Genomic DNA, 12,541 nt, shown 5'->3' with positions numbered 1-12,541 from the left:
GGCTATTTATTTACTTGAATACACATTTGCCCTTTATCAATGCATACAGGTAGATCAAAGGTAAAGTTTGGTAAACAGTAAAAGGATTATCAGGTTAGGGAATTGCCTTGAGCCATTGAACCCACAGCAGGGCAATATTATGCTGATTTTCAGCCCTGATGAATGTCAAAGTCCATTGGCCTTCCAATGATTCTTTTTGCATTTTTATGCTAACTGCTGTTTGCTTTGGCCTCCAGTGTGTCCCTATAAAGTTCCTTGTGTTGATGAAGATATGCAGAAGAAAATAACTGAAAATAATCAATTTGTGACTTTGTTTACAAAAAAAATTCCCTTTGAAGTAGCTTTTGAGTAAATTGCCTTTTAAAAATCTCTAACCACTTTGGGATAAATCACTTTTGGACCCAGGGGAAATAAAGATTTAATGTGTCTTAGACTCAGAGTTGCAAATCTTCATGGGGTCCTAGTTATGCTCTCTGAAACATATCCCCCAGGTATGTCAAAATATTTATTTGTTTTCTAAGTGAAAAGTGCCCTGGATTAGGATGGCAAAGTCATTTCATTTCTCACTTACAACGTTTGCATATACGTTATTGTACTGTTATTGTTTACCAGTGAAACTTATTGTGGAAACGATTTCAGGGTTCTTAGTGAGTAAATCACAGTTCAGAGGTATGTGATTTGAAGAAGGTATGCAGAAGAAAAAAACTTTGCCCAGATAAATTGTTTCAACAACTAAAAAAAAACTTTTTGAAACTCAGTTCACAACAAGGAAATGACTTATCAAGGATTTTGAGAAAGAAATATAGAGAAGATGGGGTTTTCTGTGAGCCTTAAAGGAGAAATAAGATTTCAGAATCTGACAGAATCTGACAAAGAAAACACACAAGCACCTGGATGGCAATGCCTGAGGTGACAGGAAGAGGAAATGAAATGAGAAAGATGAAATAAAGTGAGAAATACAGCAGTGAAAATTGCTGTGTCAAATTGGGAGGGTGGTGAAAATTCAGGAGAGAATGAAAAGTAATGGAATGTTGTTGTTACTGCTATTGTTATTAGTATTAGCATAAATATTACTTATTCAAGTTGATGATTTAGGAGGATTAATTCTGAAGCTCTACTTAGAGTGGATTAGAGGGAGGGAGTCCTAAAGAAATCAGTTTGAAGCAATTGCCATAATTCAGATCAGAGATGATGAACATTTCCTCTTGGGCTCAAGGTTAGACAGAAGAGGGCAGACATGGGGAAAAGTTTCAAGTAAAAATCTACAGGCTATGACTGATTTGAAGAGAACTTTGAAGGTAAAGGAATAGAAATGACTTCGTTTTGATGTTTAAAAGAAACAGTGATTGTTCCAGTTAGGAAAAAGAGTGAGAGAAGGAGTATTAATTTTAGGCATCAGAAAGAACATTCTTAATGGAAGGGATTTTTAAATATGCAAAGCGTGAGCATATTTCCAGGTAAGAGGGCACGACTAAAGATGAAAATTCAAGCAGGCAACATTTTAACACAAGGTCCTAAAGGAAAAGCAAGGGAAGCCATGGCCTTGGTAAGGAGTAAAAGATGTCTTCTAGCCTGGCTAGATGGATATATAAAAAAATATGTTCATTATTTTGCTATAGAAATGTCTGTAACAAGGACCCTGCCTAAACCCACTGCTATTTTCAAACAGTGAATTGTGAGCATGTTGTGATTTCTGGGAGGAGTAAGATGGGTAGTCGCCTCCTCTTGGCTGCTCTATTGTGCAGTGTGCACAAACCCACAGCAGACCGCCACCACCCCCATGTGGAACAGGTGTGCCCTTCGAGTGGCGGGGTGCCAGGTACCCTCCAAGCAGTGACTGTCTCCTGGCAAGATTTCAATCCAGGGAACAGTGAACAAACTCTATCATCTCCGGACTGTGATTTACTCACTAAGAACCCTGAAATCGTTTCCACAATAAGTTTCACTGGTAAACAATAACAGTACAATAACGTATATGCAAACGTTGTAAGTGAGAAATGAAATGACTTTGCCATCCTAATCCAGGGCACTTTTCACTTAGAAAACAAATAAATATTTTGACATACCTGGGGGATATGTTTCAGAGAGCATAACTAGGACCCCATGAAGATTTGCAACTCTGAGTCTAAGACACACTAAATCTTTATTTCCCTTGGGTCCAAAAGTGATTTATCCCAAAGTGGTTAGAGATTTTTAAAAGGCAATTTACTCAAAAGCTACTTCAAAGGGAATTTTTTTTTGTAAACAAAGTCACAAATTGATTATTTTCAGTTCCTCTCTGTTCCTTCCTATTGGGCACATAAACTGAGTTTTGAAACACCAATGCAACGTGTTTGTGACTTTGTCCAGTTTGCCTGGATGGAGTGCTGCTCAGGAATAAGTGGTGAAAACTGTGTGGAATAACGTGTTGTGGTCCCCACAATCCCCTAAAATCATTTTAACACATTGTTTGCTGGTAGTTTTTATCGCGCACTAACAGGTGGCGCGGGCCATTTTTGCAATTGAATAGATTGATTACCGTTATACCTGGAAGTACATACATAATTCACCATTGTATGTGTTAGAGACCCAAATTTTGTCCTTTGGAATTCGTATATCTGCATGTTAGCATCCCTTTAGAGCAATAAAAAAATCTAAAAATAAACATATTTATACGTTACCCGCATTCTACTGCTAGCCTATAAAAAACGTATTAATACGTGTCCCGCGCTCTACTACCAGTCAACATAAAACGTATAAATACGTTTCCCGCATACAATGTGTTAACAGTCATTCTACTGAACAATTATCCCTTTCTTAGAGTTGCCCCAATGCCATAATTCTGAGACAAATATGTTTTAAGCATGTATTATTTTCATACATTGGGCTGGAGTGATTAAAGAGAGTCTTGTAGGTAAGGATTATGATGATCACAGGATTTGGGGGAGAGTTATTACCATATTTTCATACCTCATAGGCATTTATTCTGACTTCCCCTCTCTAGACTAAGTTTCCATACCCCTTCCCTGCAACCAAATGTATCCTTCATTTTATCAGGGATGTTCCCAGAACATAAATTCGCTAGTTTTTTCATGGCTTAAAACTCATCAATGACTATCATGCGGATTAAATTCAAAACTCTTGAGTTGCTTTCCAGGTTTATCTATCCCTCCAGTTTTTTAACCTTTTAAACAATCAGTTCTGAGATTTGCGGTGCCTTTCCATGCCCGTGCCTTCTCTGACAGTTTCCTCCATCTTCCCTCCAGTCCTGCCAGTGTCCCCTTGTTCTACCTAAAAGGCACTAATTTGCCTTTAAAGACTCATTTCAGCCGGAACCGGTTTGGCTCAGTGGATAGAGCGTCGGCCTGCGGACTGAAGGGTCCCAGGTTCGATTCCAGTCAAGGGCATGTACCTGGGTTGCAGGCACATCCCCAGTAGGAGATGTGCAGGAGGCGGCTGATTGATGTTTCTCTCCCATCAATGTTTCTAACTATCTCTCTCCCTTCCTCTCGCTGTAAAAATCAATAAAATATATTTTTTAAAAAAGACTCATTTCAGGTGTGTCTTATGAAAACTTTCTCAGAAAACACCAACCCCAACCCAACCATTGCCACTTGTATTCTGATACACACACACACACACACACACACACACACACACACACACTAGAGGTCCGGTGCCTAAAAATGTGTGCACTCAGGGGGGTCCCTCAGCCCGGCCTGAGCTCTCTCGCAGTCTGGGAGCCCTCGGGGAATGTCCGACTGATAGCTTATGCCTGCTCCCCATGGGGGGCGGGACTAAGGCGCAGTCTGGCTTCCCTCTGTTGGAGTTGACCTGTGGGGCAATCCGGGGCCGGTGCCGGCCAGCAACCGGCTGGCCCCACCCCTCAATCACCCCTCTACCGCCACTCGTTGCCACCACCCCTGATTGCTGTCCCCTCCCTCTGCCCACTGGCACCTGTCTTGACAGGCCTGGCACCACCCACTAGCCGGCCCTGCCCCCCGCTGACTGGTCTTTCCACTGTTCACTCGATTTGCATATTAGGCTTTTATTATATAGGATATATATATATATATATATATATATATATATATATATGATCACTCTTTACCTTTGGTCTCTTTTTATTTCCTGACCCTGTATTATGGGATCTCTGACATTCAATCATACTTATTTGTCTTTATATCTATTCGACTATAATTTCTTTGGGAAGAGAAACAATATCTTATACAGAGGGTCTGGCTTATTGTAAGTGTTCAATAAATGTTAATTAAATGAATGAATAAATATTCAGTACTAGAACAATCTTATGTACAGTAGTCTACTCTTTCTAGGGACTACATTTTAGTTTTGAAAGTAGAATAAATTTTTCCCCTACTTTAAGAGTCCTGCTATGTCTATTGCATAAAAGGATGCTGTTGAGAGAGCAGTAAAATTCAGCGATCTGGAGCTGCAGGTCTGCAGCCTGATGAAACTGGATGTGAATCCCAGCTCAGTCATTTTCCGCCTGTAGAACATTCATATTTTTTTAAACCATCTTCCCAAGGTCACTGTGAAGGTGAATGAGAGGATATACCTACAGGCTGGCCACCGAAACTTGAAAAGAGAAACTGCTAGTCAATTTTAGCTGTAAACACCTATTATCGCTACTATTAGAGCTATGTGATGGAACCTGATTTGGAGTATGTAGGCCTAGCCCATTCTGTTTGATTGAAGTATTATGAGCAGGCAGACTCCTCCTTTTTCTTTAACCTCAGTCACTTTCAAACACTCAGCATCCAGAACACTCCCCTTAGAGACCAGTAAGAAGGAGCACAGCCATACACAACACTGTGCTACGGAAAAGGTCCAAACTGTTTCAGCAATCATGCTCAAGCAATCGGAATCCTGGGAGCTCAGTCATCACACGGGTAGAGGACAGAAGGTATCCAGGACACTCCTCTGGAATGGAAGAGAAATGTTTGGAACTTTGCTCAAAAGGCTTTGCATCTTTATGAAGATAACACTCTGTGTTAAAAATGGATGTGGCCTTCAGAAGTCATGCTGTGCAACTTATTTCTATTTCCTCTCCCTCCTTTCTTCTGCACTGAATCTGCAGTCAAGGTGTGCAACTCACCACAGAGACCCGTTACAAAGGCCCCCACATACAAAAATACACATCCCTGGGGACAGGGGATGGGAGTTACTTTTTGTTTTTTTCACCCACTTCAAAATACCTTTATATCAGAGGTGATGATAAAGTTGATAACAATTATTTTTTAATCAAAAGATATTCAATTTCAAAATAGATTTTGCTATGAAAATTAAGGAAAGCCACAGGGTGATCAGAGTTTCTTAATGCATTTATATTACAGACTCTTTCTGTCTTCATGTACCTGCACAGGATGCGCTTTAAGAATGTTTATAGGAAAGCAGTCACAGTAGCAAATGAAATAGTCAAAGTAATAAATCTAAGGATAGGAATTTTATATGTGCCAATTGAATGTCTAAATTATGACTTAGTGAGGCTAAACATTCTCAAAACTAGTCCATGTTTAGTTCCTCTATAATGAAAATATAAACTAGTTCATGTTAGTTCCTCTACAAAGAAAGTGTAAACTAGTCCATGTTTAGTTCGTCTATAAAATAAAGTACAGTTTAAAGCTGGCGAGTGTTCTGCCATTACTTTTCTTTTCACTTGGTAATTCAACATACAAGCAGGGTGCTTTAAGAGATTAATCATTTCCATTTAGATCTATTTATGTAATTTCTTTCTTTCATTATGACTGCGTTCAATTATGTCATAGCAGCAAGTAATATACCTTGGTTCAAAAAAACATCAAAAGGTTGCCAAAATTAGATGGTTTAAATATGAACAATTATATCTCCCAACCCTCTTCCTGAATTTTAAACTATATAAGTTGAAAATTTTATTGTAGAATATAAAAGCCTTCTCCCAGCTTCAGTGATGTAGAGAGCAGCACAAGTCCTACTCACAACAGATATTTAACAAGGGTGCATTACATTGGATCTACTTCTTGAGTGAAAATAACTAAATCACATATGAATTAACTCTGTTTCTGCCAGATTCTAAAACCACAACTTCAGACAAGTTATTCAGCTTGAAAATTCTCCACTGTGAGTACTACTCGCCTCATCTGGGTACTAGACTTGAACCCAGCAGGTACATTCAAGATGGTTTGGGGGTTTTTTAATATATTTTTATGAATTTCAGAGAGGAAGCAAGAGGGAGAGAGAGAAACATCAATGATGAGAGAGAATCATTGCCCAGTTGCCTTCTGCATGCCCCACACTGGGGATGAAGCCCACAACCTGGGCATGTGCCCTGACCGAGAATCAAACTGTGACCTCCTGGTTCACGGGTCACTGCTCAACCACTGAGCCACACTAACCGGGCTCAAGTTGTTTTCGCCTCCTGATAAAAAGACATGAGAGGACTTTGACTTTGACAATGTGCCAGAATATTCTACTTTTCTCATGAACTATGCAGGAAACAGAGATCTCTGCTCCCAAGAAAGAACACAAAACGTAGTAACAAACCAAAAGAGAATGGATGGAGCCCTAGACAGTTTGGCACAGTGGATAGAGCGTTGGTCTGCAGACCAAAGGGTCCCAGATTTAATTCCTGTCAAGGGCACGTACATTGGTTGCAGGTTCCCCCCAGGCCCAGGCCCTGGTCAGGCTCATGCAGGAGACAACAAATGTATGTGTTACTCTCCCATTGATGTTTCTCTCTGTCCTTCACTCTCTCTAAAAACAATGGAAAAATATCCTCGGGTGAGGATTAACATAAATACATACATACATACATACATACATACATACATACATAAATCTTGAGAGAGAGAGAGAGAGAGAGAGAGAGAGAGAGAGAGAGAGAGAGAGAATGGATGGAGACTGCAGTGAACCACCATGACTACCAACTTATTTCAAGTCCAATTTTCTGCATTCTCAGAATTCATTGCCCCTAAGGCACAAAAACATGGCCTAACTTTTGCCGATGGCATGCACCATAGGGAGTTGGGTTTGCAATCTAGCAGTGTGACATAGAGGCTGCTCTGGAGAACTCAGCTTTGGGCAAGTGAGGTAGACAGGTATTAGGTAAGCTTTTTAAAGAAGGGCATGGCCACCAGTTGGCTGCCTCTGGTGGCAGGTTGTAACATAGCAGTGGAGCCTCTGGTGTCCCACCCAATTGCCACCTGCAGTGAGCAGCAGTGGAGCAGTGTCTTCATTACAGAGGCCTCTGTGTGGCTGGCAGTCATGACTCCTGGGCTGCCCGGTTTCTCTGTGACTCTCTGAGAGATTCTGCGAGCTACAGATGCTCCATAATAAATTCCTTCCCTACTTAAACTGGCTGGAATCCATCCTGCTGCTCACAACTGTTAGTGAACTATCAGACTCTGGATATCAAAAAGCGGGAGTTCTTGCCTTATCTCTGACGCTCACTGGCAGTGTGGCTGATGGAGTCAATGACCCTCTCTGGATGATGTTTGCTTCATCCATGAATTAGTAATAGGAAGCAAATAAATTCTAAATGTTTCAAAGAAATAAACATTTAAAAAATGAGGTCACTAAAGTTCTAGAAAAAATGTAAGCACATGTATTTGCAACTTTAATGAGAAGCTATGGATACAACAAAACCCAAGTACTAAAATATATAAGATTAATCAGTTCAATTAAGGAAATTTTTTAAGTGTATGACAAATAAATACCTTAAGCAAATGATGACATGGATGCAAGTGTGCAATTTTTATGACAAAAGCTAATTTTAATTATTCAAAAGATAAAAGATAAAAATAAAAGATAATAAAAATAAAAGATAATATGGACAGAAAATTCTTCCTCCACCTTCAGACACAAATGAAGTTCAGAAGGTCAATAAGTTCAGGAGAAAGTGTTCGGCCTCACTCATGTAAAGAAATTAAAATCAAAATAGCTCGATACTACTTTGCACCTGTCAAACTGGGAAAAAGATTAAAGTTGTATAATACTAAGTGCACACCCAGATGTGGGACAAGGCACTTCCAGTCACTGTTGATAAGAATATAAATTAGCACGGCCCTTGGAGAGGCAACTTGGCACTATCTCAAACTCAAGAGCACATGTGCTTGAACTCACCAATTCCATTTCAAAGAATTTACCCCAAGGATAATCCTGCAAAACTGCATGAGCGTATCTAAAAGGATATTCATCACAACATGGTTTTCTAACAGCAGATAAATTGGAATAACCTATAATTCCATGAGTATGACAGAATTTTAGAAATAATGGTGGAAACATGCTGCGGAGTGCAATGAAATCGTTAAAAGGAATGAGCGCTAGCTAGGGTTAACATTGGAGAGATTTCCAAGATTAAATATTAAAAGAAAGAAGCATAATGTACAGCATTGTCTCTTTGGGAAGCTATTTAAAAGATGACAGATGAATGGAATGTTGGTTGCCTCTGGTGGCAGACTATATTAAGTTTACAGCAATACTTTCCACCCAACTATACTCCTGACATGTGGGCCCTTAGTGACTTGCTGTGGATCAGCTGCATGCAATGGAACTGCCTGTGACTTCTAAAGCTACCAGGAAAGATCCCAAAGCTCTGCCTGACCCCTGGCATCCTTGCTCTGCTATGATCCCTCTCATGATGCTTTCTCTCTATCTCTCTCTATCTCTTTATCTCTCTCCATCTCTGTATCTATGTCTATCACCTGTTTATTTCTCTACCTTTATGGATATGGCTATCATCACAGTATCTCTCCTTGTGTAGTTCTATCTATGTGTAGTTCTATCATGTCTCTCCATCTTTTAATCTCTTTCTTTATCTCTACCTGTCTCATCTTATCTACTGCTATCTCTCCATTTTTTTTACCATGTTTATCTCTCTATATCTTTCTATTTCTATCTTCATCTCTCTGTATCATCTATTTTTCTATCTCTATCATCTCTATTTCTACAACCTATCTCATTTATCTCTGTATGGTCTGTTTACCTCTCTCTCTCTCTCTCTCTCTCTCTCTCTCTCTCTCTCTCTCTCTCTCTCCCTCTCTCTCCCTATCATCTGTTTATCTATCTTTTGATCTCTATCTGCACCCTCTATTTTTCTGTCTCTCTGTCTATCTCTCTAGGGAAGACTGCCTGTCCCTGGTCAGCTGCAGGAAGAACACATGCCAGCCGCGATGCAGCCGAAGCCTGGTGGTGACTGTTGAGACCCCTGTGCAGGGCCCAGGTAGCACAGGATCTCCGGTCCTGGCAGAACAGCAGGCTTGGGCTTGTTTTCCTCCAAGGATACCGCTGCACTAGAAACCCACCATCCATCAGATATGCTCGCAGGAACAAACTGGAATTACAATTAAAATACAGAAAAACTTCCTGAATAGTCAACGGAAAACTCTCAGGTGAGAACCCTGACACCTGAGGACCGAAAGTGGAGACCATACTAGAGACTGGTAGGAGGGGCGGAGGAGCAAAAGGGCTGGTCAGGCTCCAACAGACAGCAGCTGAAGTCCCAGAGAGATATCTCAGCTGTGGAGGGTTGCCACTGAGAACTCTGGGATCTAATCCCCATGCTGGGCCCCCCAGAAAAGAGCACCAGAACTGAGGAGGGTACCCACATAACATCTGACTGTGAAAAGCAGCAGGGTGCTGTCTGCCAGGGAGTAACAGCTGAAAATTCAGACACTCTCTTAAAGGGCCAATGCATAAAATTCCCTGTGGAGCCACCCACCTTGTGCTCCAGCAGAGGGAGGATGAAGTGGACTAGAGCTGTGAGAGCAGAAGCCAGGACTGGGGATTTGGGGGATAGAGCTCAGAAGGCAGACACCCCAAATTTCCTGGTCTGTGTCATTCCTTCACACAGCAGAGGACATCTTTCCCACATGGGGGAAGACACTTGACACACCCTAGTGGAAAACGCCTTGCCCTGAGGCCACTTAAGATATATTAAAAATAACAATTAGCCTCCAGGCAGAAGCAACTGCCCCACCTTGTTGAATAAAAACTCCACACCTGAGGACTATTGCCTGAGGGGCAATTCAAGTCAGAATCCTATCAGTCTTTAGGGAAAGGTAGTCTCTGGAGGCTTTGAATCTTTGCCTGATCTAATTAGTCAGAAACAGCCTTTAACACTGTCCTGCACTAGAGATTGAAAGGTGTGAGGATCTACCTAATACAGTCACAAACCCAAACAGAAAGCCAAAATGAGGAGACAAACAATCAAGAACTAAAGAATTCTCCAGAAGAAGAGATAAATAAAGCAGAGATAAGAAATTTATTTGAAACAGAGTTCAGAGTAATGATAGTAAAAATGCTCAACAGCATGAAAAAAGAACAGTCTGAGATAAAGAATGACATAACACAAATAAAGAACATATTGGGCCGAAACCGGTTTGGCTCAGTGGATAGAGCATTGGCCTGCGGACTGAAGGGTCCCAGGTTCGATTCCGGTCAAGGGCATGTACCTGGGTTGCGGGCACTTCCCCAGTGGGGGATGTGCAGGAGGCAGCTGATCGATGTTTCTCTCTCATCGATGTTTCTAACTCTCTATCTCTCTCCCTTCTCTCTGTAAAAAATCAATAAAATATATTTTTTTTAAAAAAGAACATATTGGAAGAAATACACAGCAGATTAGAGGAAGCTGAGGATTGAATCAGTGAATTAGAAGACAGTTCAAAATATCACTCAATCAGAGAACCAAAAAGAAAAAAACAATTAACACATTATTTGCAGGTAGTTTTTATCATGCGCTAACAGGTGGCGCAGGCCATTTTTGCTAATTTTTTGCCCAAATAGCAATGTTCAGTAAAATTACGATAAGTTCAGTTTACGTATTTATACATTACCCGCATTCTACCGCTAGTCTATAAAAAACGTACTAATACATGTCCCGCGCTCTACTACACTGGTAGAACGTATAAATACGTAAAACGTATAAATACGTTTCCCACATACAATGTGTTAAAAAACAGGAGGACAGTTTAAGGGAGCTGTGGGACAATGTGAAATGTAACAATATTAGAATAGCAGGTGTGCCAGAAGAGGCAGAAAGGGAGAAATAGAGAAGGTGTTTGAAGAAATAATGGTAGAAAACATCCCTAACCTGGAAAAAGTCACACAAGTTCAGAGGCACAGAGAACCCCAAACAAGAAGAACCCAGACAGGCCCATGCCCAGACACATCCTAATTAAAATGCCAAAAATTAAAGACAAAGAGAGAATCTTAAAGGCAGCAAGAGAAAAGAAAACTGTTGCCTACAAAGGAGTTTCCATAAGGCTAATGCCTGATTTCTCATCAGAAACTCTACAGGCCAGAAGGAAATGGCATGAAGTACTTAAGGTAATGGAAAGCAAGGATCTAAGACCAAGTTTACTATACCCAGCAAGGCAAACATTCAAAATAGACAGTGAAATAAAGAGCTTCCCAGACAAAAAAAAAAAAAAAAAAAAAAAAAGAAGGCTAAAGGAGTTCATCACCACCGAGCCAGCATTACAAGAAATGCTAAAGGGTTTGCAAAGGCACTCACCTTCCACCTTCTGGGGAGACCAGCTGCACAGAAACACATACTTGGAAGATGGAAGGGTCATGAGGTCTCCAAATGCCCAAAGTCCCTTTCCCTTCATCAGAGTGTGACTTGGTGAGGTCATGGGTGTGTGTGTGTGTGGACATCTCTCTAAATAGAGCTGATACTGGGAAGGATGGGGAGGGCTCCTGGAGAGAGTCACCTGGACCTATTTTTTGAGGTTCTGGGGAAATTAAAACATAAAGAATTGCCCAATTAGGAGTACAGAAATTATGATATATTAAGTTTAATGGAATAGTTTTAGTGTAGTAAATTAAATATGAAATATTTAAGTTGCGTTACTATTAAGATACATTGATTTATTCAAATTATGTTATTTAGAATTATTTCTTAATTTAATAATAAATTATTCTTCAGAGTAAAAGAAAAAGGAAAGAAATCCACCATCCAACCTGGGCATAGAGGGAGAACCCTCAGTGCCCCCCAGGAGATAGACCCCAAACACTGAGATCCCTGCAGCCCTGTGGTCACCGGAAGTAGGGTCTTGGACAGCTCATCACCTGCACTGGTGACCTACCACAGGCCCTGTGCTGGAGTGTGGGTCCCCCACCTGCGCAGTGACCCCAGGTCCCGGACTCACCTTGTCCCCATGCAGCAGGCCACCCAAGGGACAGTGCATCTGGCCAGCAGCCTGGGCTCTGGGACAGGACAGGCGAGGGACAGCACATCTGGCCAGGAGCCTGGGCTCTGGGGCAGGATGGCTGAGGGACAGTGCATCTGGCCAGGAGCCTGGGCTCTGGGACAGGACAGGCGAGGGACAGCACATCTGGCCAGGAGCCTGGGCTCTGGGACAGGACAGGCGAGGGACAGCACATCTGGCCAGGAGCCTGGGCTCTGGGACAGGACAGGCGAGGGACAGCACATCTGGCCAGGAGCCTGGGCTCTGGGGCAGGATGGCTGAGGGACAGTGCATCTGGCCAGGAGCCTGGGCTCTGGGACAGGACAGGCTGAGGGACAGCACATCTGGCCAGCAGCCTGGGCTCTGGGACAGGACAG

The sequence above is a fragment of the Myotis myotis genome, unplaced genomic scaffold (assembly GCF_014108235.1).
Source record: "Myotis myotis isolate mMyoMyo1 unplaced genomic scaffold, mMyoMyo1.p scaffold_m19_p_16, whole genome shotgun sequence".
Lineage (NCBI taxonomy): Eukaryota > Metazoa > Chordata > Mammalia > Chiroptera > Vespertilionidae > Myotis > Myotis myotis.
The sequence above is the reverse complement of the archived record's forward strand: the minus strand, read 5'-3'. Positions refer to the sequence as shown.